General features: G+C 46.4%; 1 long non-coding RNA gene across 1 annotated transcript; it reads left to right on the top strand.

Moving 5' to 3' along the window:
• The first annotated feature begins 11427 nt into the window (after nucleotides 1–11427).
• Nucleotides 11428–14340, top strand: LOC311238956. Its single transcript, XR_014620401.1, has 4 exons — nucleotides 11428–11640; nucleotides 12403–12563; nucleotides 12869–12963; nucleotides 13830–14340. It is a non-coding gene; the product is annotated as an uncharacterized lncRNA (long non-coding RNA).
• The last annotated feature ends 2648 nt before the right edge of the window (nucleotides 14341–16988 follow it).

Genomic DNA, 16988 nt, shown 5'->3' with positions numbered 1-16988 from the left:
CCAAGGCAAGGGAAAGAGGGAATAGATAATGGAGCTTAGTGGTGGTCCAGAATTGGAATCGGCCGCATTATCTCCGAACGCCTATAGTGAAGACCTGACGAATGACAAGCAGAGGAAAGGAATGTTAAATAGCCACCAAATATCAACATTCCACACACACCCCCGTGACAGCCAATCAGAAGCCAACCCCTAAGTGACAGCACTAAATGACAGGGAAAAACAAGTGACAGCAATCAAGTGACAGATGACAGAGAAGGTGGGTGGTTCCCGACCGTAGTCAAGAACCAGAATCGTAACAGTACCCTCCCCTGACGAACGGCACCAGACGTTCACCTGGGGGCCTCGGGATTCAGCCGCCGGAAATCAACGATCAGGCTGGGATCTAAAATATCCCTTTGAGGCACCCAAGAACGCTCTTCTACGTCCTGCGGCAGCGAGCCACATGTGCCTGGGCCGAGGGCACCTCCGCCTCCTGCTCCTGCTCGGGAAACAAAGGAGGTTGAAAACCATACTGACACTGAAAGGGAGACATACCGGTAGAGGAGGAGAGGAGGGTATTATGGGCATACTCAGCCCATGCCAACCTCCTACTCCACATTGCCGGGCAACCGGCAACGTAACATCTCAAGACCCCCTCCAGGTCCTGGTTGACGCGCTCCGTCTGCCCGTTCGACTGCGGATGAAACCCAGACGAAAGGCTGACGGAGGCGCCGAGACCGGCGGCAAACGCCTTCCAGAACCTGGAAGCGAACTGAGGACCCCGGTCTGACACAATATCCACCGGAAGCCCGTGGACCCGAAAGACATGCTGTATCACCAAATCAGCAGTTTCTCGGGCCGATGGAAGCTTGGGGAGAGGGACAAAGTGAGCCACCTTCGAGAACCGTTCCACCACCACCAAAATGGCGGTGAATCCGTCCGAAAGGGGGAGGCCAGAAATAAAGTCCAGGGATATGAGCGACCAGGGGCGTTTAGGAATAGGAAGTTGCCGGAGGAGACCTGCCGGTGCACGGCGAGAGGTCTTACTGCGCGCGCACATCGGGCAGGCCGCCACAAAGGAATGCGTATCCCCCTCCACTGTCGGCCACCAGAACCTCCTACGGATAAATTCCAGGGTCCTGGTGGCCCCAGGGTGGCTGGTGAGGGATGAGGCATGTGCCCACTGCAGCAAACGTGAGCGTGCCGCCTTGGGCACATACGACCGCCCCGGAGGGCCCCCGCCAGGGTCGGGCTCCCGCGTCAGCGCCGACCTTACCACCTTATCTATGCCCCAAGACACGGGTGCCAAAATCAAGGCCGGTGGAATAATGGGATGGGGCTGCTCCTCCCGGCCAGGAAGATCAAACTGGCTCAATAACGCGTCGGGTTTGACATTCTTGGACCCGGGCCTATAGGAGATGGTAAATCGAAATCGTGTGAAGAATAACGCCCACCTGGCCTGGCGAGCGTTAAGGCGTTTAGCCCCTTAGATGTAAGCCAAGTTCTTATGATCGGTCCAAACAATGAAAGGATGTGCCGCCCCCTCCAACCAATGTCTCCATTCCTCCAGTGCCAATTTGATAGCCAACAACTCCCGATTACCCACGTCGTAGTTGCGCTTGGCTGGTGACAGACAGCGAGAAAAAAAAGCACACGGGTGCACTTTCCCATCCTTTAAGCACCTCTGAGAGAGCACCCCCCCCACCGCGATGTCAGAGGCATCCACCTCCACAATGAACGTAACCTCCGCATCGTGGCGGATCAATACAGGAGCAGATGTAAACCGACGTTTGAGATCGCAGAAGGCCGACTCTGCCCTAGGCGACCATTCAAAGCCAGGGAGAGAGGCCTTAGTGAGAGCTGTTAACGGATTGGCTAAGGCGCTAAAGTTGCGAATAATAATAATAATAATGGATTTGATTTATATAGCGCTCTTATCTGACTGACTGTTGCTCTGACTCAGAGCGCTTCACAGAGTCCATTATTCGTTCATACACAGTCAAACCGGTGGTGGTAAGCTACAATTGCAGCCAGAGCTGCCCTGAGGCAATCTCGCAGCACGTCGTTAACCAGGGCTTGGAAGACTGCCGGAGTATTAGCCAAACCAAAGGGCATGACCAAATACTCATAGTCAGGGCCGCCTGGGAGAAATGCGAGGCCCTGTGCGAGATTTAAACGCGAGCCCCCCCCCCCCCCCCCAAAAGGTAAAAAAAAATAAAACGTGTATATATATATATATATATATATATATATTTTTTTATGCAGTCAACATATTCGTAAATAATAGCGCTGCCCGAGGCTGGGCATGATACAGTCAACATATAGCAAGAGAGAGAGCGAGAGAGAGCTCCCGTTCTACAGTCAATATACAGTGTACAGAGAGAGACACATTGGAAAGAAATTGAAATGCTATTTGGCCCTAAACAGAGAGTACACAGTGGCAGAATACCTGAGCACTGTGACTGAAGATCCTTGACTAGGTACAGACTCAGCGAGCACAGCCTAGCCATCGAGAAAGGCCGCCATAGGCAGACTGTGTGTTAGAAAGAGAGAGAGAGAGAGCATGTGTGTTAGAGAGAGAGCATGTATGAGAGAGATAAGCAAAGATGACCCCCTAAAGGATATTCAACTTTTAATGAAAGAACAAAACAGAAGGAAAAGATAACTTCACAAAGGCAACATGAATATACATAGATCCAAAAGGACAAAGATCAACACTTAAATCCAAAGAGAAGAGGGTCTATACCAAGAGAAAACAAAGCAGCAAGGAGCCAATGGCCGACAGCTAAAGGCTAGCCAGGTAGGCTACTGACACCAGGCCACACACAGCTTTGGCCAACGGCCCAACGCTACCCAAGCTACACAAACGAACATATTAATTCACACACAGCACATGTCGTATCTCCAAATGTTGTGAAGTAACATATGTTTTGCCTGGAAAAAAACATCGTTATTAACAAAACATTCGGGAGGGGAAGGAAGGAAGAGTGGGGTAATGTCATGACATTTTCATTAATCTTACCTGCACCAAGGAACGCAGGGCGAAAGGCCGCAACACAGGTCTCCACGTTGACGAAAGGCCTCTCGCTGTCGGGACAAAAATAAGCTATGGCCAGAGCCTTGTCATGGTGCAGGCCCGACTACATCTTCTGTCAAAGATGGCTGGCATAACTAAGCATAATAGTCAAAAGCTGCACGCGCGAAATAGTCAAACGCAGCTGACTCACGCCGGCGTAGGGCGTACTACACATGATGTAAGTAACCACTCCGCTCCCTTCGTTGAAACCAATAGTATGTCTGCTGCAGAGCCCCAGTGAGCTCCCTTCGTTGAAACCAATAGTATGTCACTGCAGACCCAGGAACAAGTCAGACACATTCTACAAACGTGTCTAATGTGAAATATATAAGCATATAAGCAAAACTAGATTTTAGGTCTGTGATGAAAAAGGGCCTCGCGGGAAGGGGGGCCTCACAAAAATAAAAAAAAAAATAAAAAAAATAAATAAAAAACTAAATAAATAAAAAATATTTTATTTTTATTATTATTATTTTTTTTTTTTGCGAGGCCCCCCTTCCCGCGAGGCCCTGTGCGACCGCACTGCTCGCACACCCCCTGAGGCGGCCCTGCTCATAGTGACCATTGGGCGTATTAAATGCAGTCTTTCACTCGTCTCCTTCTCTAATCCTGACCAGATTGTATGCATTACGTAAGTCAAGTTTAGAAAATACCTGTGCCCCCTGTAAGCACTCAAAGGCTGTGTCCATGAGAGGTAAAGGATATCGGTTCTTGATGGAAACGTCATTCAATCCCCTATAATCAATGCATGGACGCTGATCCCCATCTTTTTTATCAACAAAAAAGAAACCAGCGCCGGCCGGGGATGTGGAAGGACGTATGTGCCCCGCAAGCAATGCCTCCTCAATGTAGGTGTTCATGGCCAAGGTCTCGGGGCGTGAGAGAGAGAACATTCGCCAGCGAGGCGGGGAGGTACCGGGTAGGAGATTAATGGGACAGTCTTATGATCTATGAGGCGGTAGTGCTTTAGCACGCGTCTTGCTAAAAATGTCCGCCAGGTCCCAATAGATCTCAGGAACCCCTATCAAATCGGGATTAGATGGTGGAACAGAATCTGCGACGCTCCCCACCACCCTGGAGAGAGAAGAAGGAGAAAAAAGAGAAGAGGGGAAGGGAGACAAGGGAGTGGACAAACTCTCGCCGACGACCGACTTCACGTCGACCTCCGTTGAGAGCTCGCCCGTGCTCCAATTAATATTCCGTACACATGAAGACAACCAGGGATGACCCAACACCATTACAGAATAGGGGGAGACAATAACAAATAATTGAACCCACTCCCACCCCCCACCCGCCACCCGGATGTGCATAGGAACAGTGCGTTGAGTGACGCTCCCACTGCCCAGGGGCTGACCGTCCAGGGTGTAGACCGGAATGGGAACCCCCAACTCTTCTACTGGGATTCCCCATTCTCTCACCAACCCCAAGTGAATGAAATTGCCTGCCGCCCCTGAGTCAATGAGAGCCTTCGTTCCCCTAACGTTACCCCCACAGTTAACCGCCACCTCCAGAAATGTACGTGAGTCAGATGGTAGTGCTGGGGTGAGCCCACCTGCTGGCGCCCTCTCGAGGCCCGGCAGAGCACCTCCTCTTCCCGACTGGCGCCGAGTTGAGCCAGCCTGTTCCCGACAGCTGCCGAAACGATGACCGGTGCGGCCGCACCGGAAGCAGCGTCGCTCCTCGATGAAGCGCCGCCGCTCGTCGTCTGAGAGCGACGGCGCCCAAAGCTGCATGGATTCATCACCCAGTGGCCCACTCGTGTAATGCGGGAAGATATCAACAACGGGAGGAGAAAGGACACGTACCTGGGTAGTATCTTCACGCTCCCTCTCTCTCTCCCGATGTCGGTTGTCCATCCGTATGGCGGTGTTGATGAGGGTTTCCAGCTGCTCAGGGATCTCACGCACGGAGAACTCGTCCCTCATCCGTGCAGAGAGTCCCTTGAGGAACAAGACCACACAAGGAATTTCCGGCCAAGCTGCCTCCCGAGCCACGATCCGAAATTCGATGGCATATTCTGAGACCGTGCGGGAGCCCTAAGCCAACCCCTAAGTGACAGCACTAAATGACAGGGAAAAACAAGTGACAGCAATCAAGTGACAGATGACAGAGAAGGTGGGTGGTTCCCGACCATAGTCAAGAACCAGAATCGTAACAGATACCAAACTGTTAAATAGTAATCCAGAACAATTTTATCTGTAAGAAACTGTGATTTTATATATTCTATTATACTAAAACTGAATCAAAACATAACCAAAGTGGCCTGGTGGGATGTTAGATCCTAATGTGAAAAACTGTGATTTTATATGTCTGCACATTGATTTCTACGCCCCACTATCCGCTGGGTGCATACTATGACCTTTATCATGGTTTGTAACAGATTACAGAAATGAAAGAAGCCTATTGGAACGTGAGGTTCTGATATGATTTTGATTAATATATCTGCATTATTTTATCCCACTTTATGCTTTGCTCTTGCTGCTTGTTTTACACAGATTTTATGTCTTATATTTCTTACTGATGTAAAGCACTTTGAACTGCACTCCCCCTGTATGAAAGGTGCTATACAAATTAAGTTATTATTATTATTAGTTGTAACGTTAGTAAAATAGGGTACGTTTAGAGATGTGCATCCTACAGTCTTTAATTTTAGTTGAAAAGCTAGCAGTAGATGTCTATCTACCTGATATCAAGACACAAGATCTGGAATGACATCTTTGGAATAATTATGTTCTATATCTTCTATCAACAACGGGCACTTGGCTGAACTGGCCAGGATAAGAATGACTAGACCTACTTCTGTTGCTCATCTCGTTACATTGTTAAATGTCAAACCACTTACAAGCCATTAATGTTTGTGCATATTCCCAGGGGAGGATCCTAAAGTGTGCGATTTCATTTCAAGAATGGATGGATAGTTGCATGGTTGGGTTATTTGGAAGAGAGAATGCCAAAGTGCCTTCTTAAGTAAAGTAACGTTAACCGAATGGTTTCTTTTCCTGCCTGTCTGCCTGCCTTGTCCCATTGAAGCCTGTTGTGCATTTATCTGCATATCTGCATAATGTTAACGTACAGCAGTTTGTGTCTTTGTTTAGATTATTATCAGGAGTCAATCACATGCACACAGATGTTTTCAGCTAAAGTGGCCCTCAAATGATGGCCATTGGCCCATAGTTGTGCTAGGATTGTACTTACAGCTGCTAGCAGAACAGAGACAGCATGCTTTTAACAGAGCAGATTGATTGATTGATTGATTGATTGATTGATTGATTGATTGATTTATTGATTGATTGATTGATTGATTGATTGATTGATTGATTGATTGATTGATTGATTGATTGATTGAAAAGTGTATTAACAGATTGCAGAATGGGTACAGTACAGTACAGCTCAATACATACAATTGTTAAGGGGATGCAGACCAGAGAAAGACTTTCATCTTGTTTACATCAGGGTCCCCCATTTTCAATTCATCATAACATATGACATACATGACATACAGATAGACAGTACTGCTACATCTATACATTTATGACATATCAGATTTGCAAATACAGTACTGTTTGTGATACAAAAAGTTACCAGAAAAAGAGTGTATATACATTTGACGTAGAAACTGTACATTGGAGGAGGTTGGGTGGGTGGGTGGGATTGGGTGGGTGAGTGGGGGCTGTACATTGGAGGTGGGGGGGGTTGGGGGACACTGTACACTGTACATTGGAATACTGACAAAGCCATACTTATTCATTTACTGTACAACTGGGTTAGGACATTTGTAGGGGGCAGTTTTGAATTGCAGTCTCCCGTAGGTGTTCTTTCAGAGTGTTTTTGAAAGTGGGTAGTGATTCACATTCCTTTACAGCTTTGGGTAGGGCGTTCCACATTGATGTGGCATAATTGCGAAACGTGTTTAGTCCCTTGTTTGAGCCGAATCTGGGTTTAACATGATTTGTGGAGCTCCCTCTGGTGTTGTGATCGTGGTATTCACTGACCTTTGGGAAGTATTTTGCCATGTACATGGGTACCTTGGTCGCGTAGTGTATCTTGTAGACCAGGCCCATTGCAAGTTGCTGTACTCTGTCGTCTACTCTAAGCCATCCTAGGTTGTCAAAGTGGGCAAGGGTGAGGTGGGTTCTAGGAGTCAGGTCAAGCAGTAGTCTGACTAGCTTGTTTTGAGATGTTTGTAATTTGTTTTTTAGTGCCTTTGAGGTGCTTTGGTACCATGAGGTGCAAGCATAGTCGTAGTACCCTTGAATGAGTGCTCCTGCCAGAGTCTTCAGGGTATTCTTGTTTACCAGGGATAATACCAGGGATAGTAGTAAATAGTTTCTATCACACAGGTCTTACTGCAGTAAATTCATTCATTGCACAGACCAATTATTTCGTAGCATGTGTCACACTGTACACAGCCCTGAAAAGCCTAACTTGCAAATTCTCATTGAAAACTCATGGGAGACGAGCATTTAGAGGCTGTTTAAAAAAGATTCTCCCGGGAGGGAGCAAGTCCCCGGAACAAACCTAGAGGGAGCTAAGCCCCCCTAAAGTTCAAACTCTGGTGACGCCCCTGGAGGGGTGAGAGAGAAGGAGAGAGACACAGAGAGAATAGAATAGAAATACTTTTATTATCCAGAGGGAAATTTGACACTGCAAATCGCTCAACATTAAACATTTAGACAGAACAGGGCACAAATAAGAATAACAAAACAAATCAAATTGCCTAAGAATAAAAATAGAATAAAATATACAGTAAATAACTACAGTAAAAATATACTGAAGTCTACAGTGGGTGTAATATTGCACAGTGCTGTTTCAAAAGTAAGAGTCCAGGAAGATGGTAACTGTCACTCGTGCTCAGTGATGCAGTGAGGCACAGTGATACATTGTATAGTCTGATGGCTGTTGGAATGAAGGACTTCCTGTGCCGTTCAGTGCTGCATTTAGGTAGTGTGAGCCTAGCACTGAACATGCTCCTCCTGTCAAGGGAGACAGAGAGAGAGAGAGAGAGAGAGAGAGAGAGAGAGAGAGAGAGAGAGAGAGAGAGAGAGAGAGAGAGAGAGAGAGAGAGAGAGAGAGAGAGAGAGAGACCCCAATGCCCTAGAATTGACCTCAGAAACAGTTCATTAGCACAGATGCTGTTATACTGACACAAATGAAGTATTGATACTAGGGGTGTAACGGTACACAAAAAACACAGTATGGTACGTACCTCGGTTTTGAAGTCAAGGTTCGGTATGGGTTCGGTACAGTGGGGGAAAGTTTGGCTTTCCATGTTCCACTCAGGGGTGATGTAGTGTGCAGTAACTAATTGTACTTGTAGGGCTGTCAACGAATATTCTATATTGAAATTAATAATCGACTTGTATTTTTTTTTTTATAATAATTATATTAGATTGTGAAAAAAACAGCCCCCGGTGGGCGGTCGTTAGTGGTTAACATACTGTTGTATTCGTTCTGTACACTACACAGCCGTTCGGTACGGTACGGTACACACTGAAATGGTTTGGTTCGGCGGTACAGATACGTGTACCTTTACACCCCTAATTGATACATACAAATGTCAGGACACACACACACACACACTCTACCTGCAGGTGGATTACGGACTTCCTGACAAACAGGTCACAGCGGGTGAAGTTGGGAATTAACATCTCCGATCCCAAGTCCATCAGCACTGGCTCCCCACAGGGTTGTGTTCTGTCCCCACTACTATTCTCCCTGTACACCAACAGCTGTGTCTCTCTGCACCCTTCGGTCAAACTCCTGAAGTTTGCGGACGACACCACCCTGGTGGGTCTCATATCCAGGGGGGACAAGTCCGCCTACAGGAGGGAGATCGAGAGGCTGCTGAGCTGGTGCAGCTGCAACAACCTGGACCTCAACGCCCAGAAAACAGTGGAGATGGTAGTGGACTTCAGGCGGAAGGCAGCCCCCCCCACCCCGATCATTCTGGGAGGCACCCCGGTGGCCTCTGTGAGTCCTGCCGCTTCCTCGGCATGACACTGTCCCGGGACCTGAAATGGGAGCTGAACACCATCGCTCTCAATAAAAAGGCCCGGAAGAGGATGTTCTTCCTACGTCAGCTGAGGAAGTTTAGGCTCCCGAGGACTATGATGGTCCAGTTCTACACTGCCATCATCCAGTCCATCCTCACCCTCTCCATCATCACCTGGTTCCCTGCAGCCACGGTCAGGGACAAGGCCAAGCTGCAGCGGGTGATACGATCAGCGGAGAGGGTGATCGGCTGCCCCCTTCCCTCCCTCGAGTCCCTACATTCCTCCAGGGCCTTGAGGAGGGCGAGGAAGATCATGGCAGACCCCGCCCACCCGGGTCACGACCTCTTCACCATGCTCCCCCACGGCAGGCGGCTACGGCTGCCCAAGACATTAATGTCCCGCCATAGACTCAGCTTCTTCCCCTCAGCAGCTCGCCTGGTAAATGAGTCAGGTGTCCCCCTGCTCCCCCCCTCCCCCCTCTATGGCGAGCTGCTAGGGCTGGACCTCTGGACTTGAACTCTGCTGCACTGTTTCCATGTCCCCTACCACTGCACTTTACTGTTTTATTGTTGTCTCACTGTTCTGTCCTGTTTTGCACTTACTTATTTATTCATCATTATTATTATCATGTTGTTCTGTTTCATTATGGCTTACGCTCAGCATCATCTGCACTGTACTTCACTTCATGCATGAGCACTGAATAAAAAATTCCACCATGTACCTTTACATCCCAACATTAGTCTGGCCACACCCTCATCCGCTTACCTTCATAAGCAGGTGTGTGGTCACCTACTCGCCTCCTTCTTCACTTTCACCACAAGGAAGTGCCTTCGGTAGATCCCACACTTGACGAGGTTGTTAGCTGAAGAAAGTTGAGACGTGTTTACATTGTTGCTTGTTTTTTTCTTCTCTCATATATTCGACAGAAAAAAACTAAGTCATAATGTCTACTTCGGAGGGTCGCGCTCGCAACGCTACTCTTCACCAGCGGTTCTCCATTGCCGCCTCTGTCGTGCGTCTTGGAGCGGGGCTGAGACCTCTCTCGTGGTCGGCGTCCGATGGGTAGTTTGCCTCTCCAAGGAGCTGGTGCACCAGTGTCGTCTCCTGTGCAATGGCCTGGTTCCGGCTCTGGTTCCTCTGCTTCCGGTTCCCTTGGTTGCGGGGGATTTGAGACGCAAACTTTTTGCGTCAGCTCGCTCCCGTCGCAAGATGGTGGCTTGCAGACGCGAACGGCCTGGTTTTGGTGAGTTGCTGGAGCCAGGTAAGGATGCGTCGGTCTCTACATGCCCGATGGAGACAGAGGACTACATGATAGAGGCGGACGGGTTCTTATTTGAAGGCCCGGTGGAGACATGTCTCCCGCCCGTCCAGGTAACACTGGAGGGGGGTGAGATGTCTCCTTGGGGCGCCTCGTTCGAAGATGTTGGGGTAGAACCTCTGACTCGTCGGCGGGATGCCCTGCTATCAGCCACATCGGAATGTGGCTCCTTGACCAGTAGTCTGCTGCATGTGAGGGATGCGGGCTCGGAGGAGGAAAGTCTGCAGGGGGAACTGCGTGCTTTGTTTCCCGAGCTCATGGCGGTGGCGGCAGTCGCAAATGGCGTGCCGCTGCCGCAGCCCCTGCCTGTTCCTGTCCCTGATGATCTCATAGGTCATCTATGGCAACGTCGCCTGGTGAGAGGGGTGGATGTTGTCTACCCATTTTTCCCCTCAATGGCGGCCTATGTCCGTCAGGGCCAGGTGGTCTCCCACATCATAGGCCTTACTCCTGCCTACGTGCAAGTCATGCGGGTGGCGGGTTTGGTCGACGGTATGAAGGAGGGCGTGCCACGGCTTGATAGGCCAATGGCGGCACTCCTTTGTCCGAAGGTGGTGTGGGAGCCGTTATGGAAGCCGGTTCCCCAAGGGAAATCGGCGAGGCGGTTGGCATATTGGAGCGACCAGTCATTTATCACCGGAACACAATCTCTAGCTGCCGCGTCTAACATCGCGCAGCTGGCGAGATTCATGTCCGGGATATTGACGGGCGGCACGGAGCTGACTGATGTACAACATGATCAGCTCGCCCAGTCGGCAGGAGCCATCCTGCATCTGACTCAGCCGCAGGCTATAGCCGCTGGGAAAGTGCGCGCCCTGGCAACTCTGATCCAGCGCCACCTTTGGCTGGAGCAGGCTCGTGTGCCGGAGAAGAAGAGAGTTCCACTTCTGACGGCACCCCTCTCCGATGCTGGACTATTCGGGACGGCCCTGCAATAGACCTTTCCCCGCTGTCAATCACACAGAGAATAATAACCAATAAGATTGCCCGATTTCTTAAGGCCGCGCCCCTTGAAATAGAGCCGCCATGATGTCTCACAGATAGCCAGCCAGTCCTGCATTGTTGTTGTCGAGAAAATGGTTCTTAGATGTGCTTGGGGAACGTGCAATAATGACCAGAGATATCCAGAAAGACTAAAGGGAGCGCGTTTTATAAATTTTCCAAAGCCTAAAACACAGTTGGAAAAATGTTTAAAGTGGATTAAGGCTTGTGGACGGCCCCATACACAGCTGAATGTGGACAAGATCAACAAGAACAAGGCTGTATGCTCAACGGTAAGCCCGAAAAATATGCTTCAGTAATATATGCTTCAACATTTGAGTTAAACAGAAGTCATCACTTGTTATCTTATATATACTGTATATAGATGGATAGATAGATAGATAGATAGATGGCTAGCCGATCGTTAGGTAGCCAGCTATTCATAGCTAATGCTAACGCATGGTTAACCTAACGTTAACCTAACATCGCCAAAAAGAGTCTCCGAAAACATTCCGATCAGTTCATGAGCTGAAGGAAAACTACATATAGCTACAGCTACTTAGTCAACACCCTTGAAAATTATGAATTGGAAGTTGTCCAGTTGATTCTAACAACCGAACTAACGTTAGCTAAATGTTAGTGTACTGTAAATGTCCAAACCCCCCCTCCTAATGTACAGTTTCCTCCCCCTCGTATGTATATATTTCCTGTTAGGATATCTTTTTAACAGTACTGTATATTTGCATATCTTGGATGTCACAAATGTAACAGTACTGTATCTGTATGTCATAAATGTCATGCTATATATCTGTTGTGTATGTCATAACACATAAATGTCATTATGAATTGAAAATGGGGGACCCTGATGTAAACAAGACTAAAGTCTTTCTCTGGTCTGCATCCCCTTAACTATTGTGTGTATTGAGCTGTACTGTATTGTACCCATTCTGCAATCTGTTAATACAGTTTTCAATCAGCTAGCATGAGTAACCTGAATGCCTTACAATATCTGTGATCCACTTTCTCTTCTCTGTCATGCCTATCTCACCTTATAGCATTTTGTTGGCGGGGATGGACCTACTGTGCAATATCCAGACCCTATAAAAGCTGATGGGACCACATGTAAGTCGGTGCGTCCGTTGCCAAAGAAAAGACGCCTGCTTGATCCTGACAACCCCCCATCTAAAAAAGAACTACTGCAGGAAAATACTAACTTGTAAGTCCTGAAGACTGGGTATTGTCAAAGTCCTTATAGGCGGTATTGTCTGAATATTGTGATGTGTTAGTGAAGATGTGAATCACTAACTAAAAACACCATTTGCATGTGTGAATCAGATGTCATTTAATAATTTGTTATAAATGCTCATATCTAGTATTAATTTGTGAACCAAAGATACTGCAAGTTCTTGTTACAATCAAACAATACATAAATAATACTGAGACCAAATGTTATGATTAATGAACAACATGGATTTATTAATTAAAGTGCATTTATTTGATTATGATTTTGATACTTCACAGGAACATCAATCCCTCTCTGGATGTCATCAACCACCAATCGGAGCTCAGTTATACAGCTACACAGACGTGCACAGCTACTCAGACTGAAGGAGAATGTAAGGGTCTACCTTTCTTTTAGGAACTGAGAAGCATGATCTTTAAAAAATGCAGCAAGTCTGTGCAGTAATCTTTCCATAAATGGTATGTGTGGGAATATTCTTTCCACAAAGATATCTTTCTGCGTAAAAACTATGAATTCACAGAATTGGCAGCCTGTCACCATAAGTTGTCCTTGTATTTGCACATAATAGTCGTGCGTCTTCTTCAATGAAATACTGCCCCCCTCATCTTTGTGTAAACAGAAATCTGGGAAGTTGTCGCAAGCCTCCAATATCAAACAGTTTCTTGCCTTATAAGGACATTTCACTTCGACTATCCCACTCTCGCCATTGTCGCACAACTTCCCGTCAGGTGTGGCTCCTAAGAAATCGAACTCTGAATTGACAACAAGACCACACTCGTGAAAATGTCTGGCGGGATAAACCTCCAGATATTTGGCCTTCGCCTTTGCCTCATTCCTTTTCCCATACTCCAAAGCCGGGGCACAAATGGATGTCAACCGGAAAACACTCTCCAGAAATTTTGTTGTTGGGGCAGATTTTCTGTTTACCGCTTTCGCAAAGTTTGAAGCAGTCAGTCGTGACCTCCGCTCTTCAAACCAGTCATTTGAGAGAGCCTGGGCCCGAGTGCGTTCTTCCAGTGCTACCAGGTTTGTGTCTGCAGTATTCAGATCTTTGTAGATCGCTGGAAGCTTCACTGGAGATGGCTGGTGCACAGATACATTTCCACACCTCTGGTGTGGAACCGGGTCTGTTTTCTTCTTGAGATTTCTTGTCTGTAGAATAAAAGCAAAATGTTATTATTGTGATGTCATGTATATGTGGAAACTCCCTAACAATAATTGTAATATTTCTGTTTCCAGGGGTTTGCCCTTTAGAAGTATTGGGCACTGCTGTGGAAGGTGCAAGATTGAAGTCAGAGCTGGAGAAGAAGGAGAGGACGATAACCTGGTTGAGAGGGCAGCTTCTTGAAAAGGAACAGATAATACAGTCTCTCGAACAGGATGCTCAGAAAAAGACATTCTGTACTGTACAAAGTGTTGTCCAAAAAGAAACAAAGATCAAAGGGCTTTTTAAGTACTACACTGGGATCACATATGTTAGATTCATGTTATTGTTAGATTTTCTTGTGCCTGCTGGCTGTGATGCACCTTATGCAAAGGGCCGTAAAGACATGAGGTCACTAGGAAAATCCAATGGCCTATTCTTGACATTGTGTAGGTTAAGACACAACTTTGGACTTCAAGATTTGTCTCAAAGATTTGGAGTATCCATGCAGTCTGCAGGACTTGTTTTTAATACATGCATAGAACTTATGTATTTTAAATTTGGACAAATTAGCATATGGCCTCATAGAGACATTATTATTGAAAACATGCCTGAAAACTTTAGTCATTATTGATGGTACTGAATTTAAGACCCAGGTGCCATCTGCACTGGCTTTACAAAGTCAGCTTTATAGTGACTATAAGTCAAGCACAACCCTCAAAGCATTGATTGGATGTGATCCAAGTGGGTCTGTCATTTTTGTGTCGGAGTTATTTACAGGTGCTGTATCCGATAAGGCGATTACTGAAAGCAGTGGTTTTTATGATTTACTTAAAACACTGAAAGTTCATGGTTACATCAAGGATGGTGATGCTGTTATGGCTGACAAGGGTTTTACAATACACGACGAGTTGAAAGAGCTTGGATTACGTTTGAATATCCCTCCTTTTGCTGCTGGTCATTCTCAGATGTCTCAGTCAAATGTGGCGTTGACTAACAAAATTGCTCGTCACAGGGTTCATATTGAGCGTCTTATATGTAAAGTTAAGACATACAAAATCCTTTCAGATCGCATACCAACAACCCTTTTCAAAACAATAAACCAGATATGGTCAGTTTGTTGTTTTATGACCCTACAACAGGATGTGTTTGTAACTGATAAATGAAATTGTAGACCTGCATTACCTGATAAGAAAGTACAGAACCAATCTGGACTTCTCCAAAAGGGGTTGTGATCTTTGGCACACTGGTAGACAGGATAGTTGCCAAAGGTGTTCCAGTCATCCGTTGTAGATGGGCAATATCTTCCTCTGTTACAGCTGGAAGTCTGTAAATATTTAAAATATTGTATTAAATGTATTGCATATATTAATAATAACTTGGTCATACTTTTGCTATATTTCTGAGATGGAAGAACGATGTTTTGGTCACTTTGTTAAGATGAAAATTGAAGTTCAGTTCTGAATCTATGATAACCCAGAGACTTGTGACCTCAGATTTGATCCAAGGGGTTAGTCCTCCCAGGTTCTTTATTAACGTTTATTTTTTTGTTTTGGGGCCGATAATTAGAATTATAGATAGAAAACCTACATTATGTCCTCTGATGATATCACCCAGCAGTAACATGTAAAGGACCTAAGCAACTCCCTTGTGCAACTCCATAGTTGTTGTCATATATCTCAGACATGTGGCCTCCTAGTTTAACATAGAATTTCCTCCCTCTGATATATGTTTTAACCCTTCTGCCTTATTAGGTAACTGACAGAGTTGGCACATCAGTGCATGAAAAGATTGCATCACGTTCAAGGTCATAAAAAACTTAATTTGTAATATTTCGTTCCAATTCTTTTTTTTATGAATACCACTATAAGGATGGAGACCTTATTCTCATCAGAGTTTAGTCTGAGGTCACTGATTATTTTGGTGAGGGCAGTTTCAGTGCTATGCTATTTTCTGAATCCTGAATTCTTCTAAGATTGTGTTCTCTTCATTGACATTGATGTCTCATGAGCTAATTTTATATGTACATCAACTTATAAAGAGTATTACTAATAAAATTAATTTTTGATATTGTAACTCATGGACTTTGTTCACTTTATTATATCTGTTGGGTGTATTACTACCACTTTACCTGTAAGAAGTGTCAACATGGCACACCACTGGCCGTCTCTTTCTCTTCTCAGAGGGTTTTGCAACCACGACATGGTTAATAGGTACTGGCTGTATTTTATCACCTCTGGGGACATGCCATTGCTGTGGTATGCTGGTGCAACTTTGTTGTTCTGGTATGTGGGTAAAGTTGTGCCATTTGAATCCTTGAAGAGACTTGACAATGCCAACGACATGGGAACAGTGTCCATTTATCCTGAAAATACACATGCAACAATCAAATGGTTGATAGCTACTCCACACATCAATATACAGCTGCGCCAACACTAAAGGTAAGCTAGCTAATTACAGTAGTTCAAATTCAAAGGTTTATTTGTCACCTACATACCGCGACATTTGTGTGATTAGCATAACGTTAGATGATTAGCCCATTGTAGCTAGCAGTTAGCAGATACTAGGCTTAAATCTTCATTCACTCTAACAATTTTATAATAAGGGACCACTAACATACTCACCCTGCTTTACATGTGCAGTAGGACTCCACAATTGTATCCTGACGAATTACAATGTGGAGTTTGTGAGGCGTTTGTGTCTTCCGCATAGACCGCCAACACTTGGCATCAACTTTGACGTTGTCATCTCCTTCTCCATCCGAAATCCTAATTTCATGGATATATCCTTGAGTAAAATAATTCAGGCCTTTCTGGAGAACTCTCTTCGATAGAGTAGCGGCATTGGGCAAATAACTGATAGCAATAGTTTCAGGAATCTTTAAGAGAGAATCCATGTTGTTCGATTGACATGTGGTTGTTTCAGTGTGCCTGTGAGAACATTTGGGAGAGCTTGGGAGACCATAGCAACAGTAACACGGGGGGGGCGGGACTTCCCGTCACCGCGGAAAGGTGTATTGAGAGATGCAGGAGGAGCGCTCCGTGCTCCAGCCTCATTTCCCCCCTCCCGATGTCGCCGGTGGAGTCAGACGGCTGCCACATCGTCGAGGATCCTCCGCCGTGGCCGCCGCTGCCACCACCGCCACTGCTGGACCTTCGGTGAAGAAGGCCAGGAGGAGAGAGGGCGCCTCCGCTACGACAGCCGGCCCGGGGCTCCACGAGGTGGCAAATCCCGAGCGGCTCGTGGCAGGCGTT

Source organism: Notolepis coatsorum (assembly GCF_963971535.1).
Source record: "Notolepis coatsorum genome assembly, chromosome: 13".
In the NCBI taxonomy this organism is placed as follows: Eukaryota; Metazoa; Chordata; class Actinopteri; order Aulopiformes; family Paralepididae; genus Notolepis; species Notolepis coatsorum.
Note: the sequence above shows the minus strand (reverse complement) of the source record. Positions and strands in the feature narration are given on the sequence as shown.